The sequence below is a fragment of the Humulus lupulus genome, chromosome 7, assembly GCF_963169125.1.
Source record: "Humulus lupulus chromosome 7, drHumLupu1.1, whole genome shotgun sequence".
Lineage (NCBI taxonomy): Eukaryota > Viridiplantae > Streptophyta > Magnoliopsida > Rosales > Cannabaceae > Humulus > Humulus lupulus.
In genome coordinates, this window is record NC_084799.1 from 122,671,409 (window position 1) to 122,674,731 (window position 3,323).

At 34.0% G+C, this 3,323-nt stretch overlaps 1 long non-coding RNA gene across 1 annotated transcript; it reads right to left on the minus strand.

Annotated features, from left to right (window-relative positions):
• Positions 1–1,500: 1,500 nt before the first annotated feature.
• LOC133789885 (uncharacterized) lies at positions 1,501–2,662 on the minus strand. The gene is made up of 2 exons (XR_009873765.1): positions 2,476–2,662; positions 1,501–1,954 (listed from the first exon to the last, which is right to left on the minus strand). It is a non-coding gene; the product is annotated as an uncharacterized LOC133789885 (long non-coding RNA).
• Positions 2,663–3,323: the final 661 nt, after the last annotated feature.

A 3,323-nucleotide genomic window follows, 5' to 3' on the forward strand; every position in this document is an offset into this window, starting at 1 on the left:
TGTGAATCTTGTCTAGAAGGAAAAATGACCAAACGTCCTTTCACAACAAAAGGCATTAGAGCCAAAGAACCTTTGAAGCTTGTACACAGTGATGTTTGTGGTCCAATCAATGTACAAGCAAAAGGTGGGTGTGAGTACTTCGTCACTTTTATTGATGATTACTCAAGATATGGTCATACTTACTTATTGCTTAGGAAATATGAAACCTTTGGTAAGTTTCAAGAATTCAAAGCTGAGACTGATAAGTAGTTAGGCAAGACTCTTCAGACACTTCGATCAGATCGAGGTGAAGAATATTTGGTTTTAGAATTCAAATATTTCTTGCTGGAGCATAGTATTCTATCCCAACTCACAGCACCAAGAACGCCACAGCAAAATAGTGTTTCTGAAAGAAGAAATGAACTAGTTGGACATGGTCAGGTCTATGTTAAGCTACTCTTCACTTCCTCTCATTCTGGGGATATGCACTTAAAATGAAGACTTACATTTTGAATGTAGTCCCATCTAAGATCATTAGCAAAACTCCACTTAGAGTCCAATGTATGCTATGTTGTGTACTAGGCCCGACATATGTTATGGAGTTGGGATTGTAAGTCGTTAGCAATAAAATCCCGGTTTGGAACAATGGACTGTAGTAAAGAACATTCTCAAGTATCTTAGGAAAACGAGATATGATATGCTTTTATATTCAAGGGGTGAGCTAAACCCCACTGGATATGCTGATTCTAATTTCCAATCAGACAAAGATAGTCGAAAGTCAACATCTAGGTCAGTGTTCACTCTTGGTGGAGGAGCTGTTATATGAAGAATCATTAAACAGTCTAGCATAGTTGATTCAACCATGAAAGCTGAATACATAGCAGCTTGTGGAGCAGCTAAGGATGCGATTTGGTTGAGGAAGTTCTACACTGATTTGGAAGTTGTTCTAGACATGGATAAGCTCTAAAAGCATGTAAAGAGATTTTATTGGTTTTAAAGAAAAGTACAATTCTATTATATTTGACTGTTATAAATATTTTTTGAATTAATTATATAATAATAAACTACTACAAAAATTACATGATAAGTCGGTTAAAAACTGACTTTTGAATGTTCATAAGTCGGTTAGGGACCGACTTCCTATGCAGTGACTTATGATGTAAAAACACGGTAGGTCAGTTGGTGCCAAACTGACCTCTGGTGTAAGACATGGTAGGTCGGTTGCACACCGACCTCTAGTGTAAGACATGGTAGGTCGGTTGCACACCGACCTCTGGTGTAAAACAGGGTAGGTCGGTCAGCAACCGACCTTTGGTGTAAATCATGGTAGGTCGGTGTGGCACACCGAACTCTGGTGTAAAACATGATAAGTCGGTTCCCAACCGACTTATGGTGTAGACATCTATTGCCAGTTTTAGTAGAACCGACTTATGGTATTTTTTTATTAAAATGTGTATTATGCCCAAAGCAAATCCTGCTTTTTATACAAACAAACCGAACAAAACAAAACAGATATCACAGTAATATAAAATACAAGAATTTGAACTAAATATCCAAAATAACAAGTCTTAAGTTAATTACAAAATGACTCATATAAGCATTGTAAATTATAGTTAGACAACAAAAATATGTATATCTTCAAGAAGGTCTAAGTTAACATTGTAAGTTTATCTCCTTACAAATCTAAGTTAACAAAAGTGAGTTGACCTATGTAGTACTCATCAAATCCATGACGCAATGTGTCCTTTCTTCACTTACGTCATTGATCTCATCCTTTGTGTAAGAGTTCTTCATGCCACACTAAAAAAAATTCATTGCATGAGTTGAATTAATATAATTAATCTTGAGGTAAAGCTAGAAATTTAGTAATGAATATTTTCACTTACGTTACTAGTTAGCCATCGCATTGAAAACTCATTTGTCATGAAGTCTTTGATCATCCTCATAATTCTATATGAATTCGAGCAAAATTTCCCTTATAATAGTGACCAAACCATCTGTCAACAAAGAATCAAACAATTCAAACAACACATAATAAGTTTCTTCCTTATATCTCCGCAGCACACAAATAAATTTCCCATAACCTACTTGACTAAAACACACAAGTTTGCAACCTTCCATTATCACCGCAACACACAATATTAATCTCAGAACCTACTCCAATCTTGATGAATATTTAAGATATTCAAACTCCTCTAATAAGAGAACATACGTACCTCTTACAATTAACAATAATCAAGAAAAATAATTAACTGGAGCCTGCAGGAACATTACGATTAATGATACATTAATTAAGCATCGTCAGACTGTATATATATAATCTATTATATATAAAAATAAAGGCTAGCATGAACAAATTTTTTATTAGTGTTATTATAATGGCAACAAACTCTTTACAATCTTATATACACGCTTATGCAACATTCTACTATGTGAGATTTTAAATTTCTAGGCATGATGATATGATTATAAAGAATAGTGTAAATTATCAATTACCCTGTTTATATACAAGAGTTTGTACTCATTTGAATTCGAATGGTAATTTATTATTGAAAGAGATTGCCACCGAAGATGTTGATGAGAAGCTTTCGATGCAACTAGCTATATCATGTTGTTGGAGTATCTGATCATGTGCTCGATCTAGTCTCTAATAATTAATAGTTAAATAAAATAAGATTATTGTCAAAACAAAAAAATAAACATTTTTACATTAGGATGGTATATATAGTGCTTCGATGTTATTGTCAGTAAACTTTCTGTTGTATTATCACTTTCATGATATATGCTACTGTTTGTACTTCGTATGGTGTGGGATCTCCCACCAAATTTTAGTGATGGTATTTATTTTATATCATTTTGAATATATGCAATATACTAGTGGGTTTCGTTGAAATTTGAACCTTTTACAGTGATTTTGAAAGAAGCAAAATCTTCTTTCTTTATCCCCGTTTGTTGACTGTGTTTTTAGTCAACGACGTGAGAACGTCAATAACGACAAGCCTTCAAGAGAATGTAAATGACAACAGACAGTTTAATCAATGAAATTAAATAACACAAGAGATTTTATAGTGGTTCAGCCCCGATCAGTCGGTAATACCCTAATCCACTTAGAGATTTTATTATTCTATTCACACTCAAGATCAGATGAACCAGTGTCAACTAAGTTTCTTAAGTGTAAATAATCAAGAATACAAAAAGGGTTTTCTCATGAAAAACGCACTTTCTCTCTCTAGAACTCAGACCAATTCTCAAATTGCCAAAAGTCCTTTTACGATCCCATTAACCCTCTATTTATAGGCCTGGGATCCTCAACTGACATCCCCTTCAGATAAGGATACTTTATT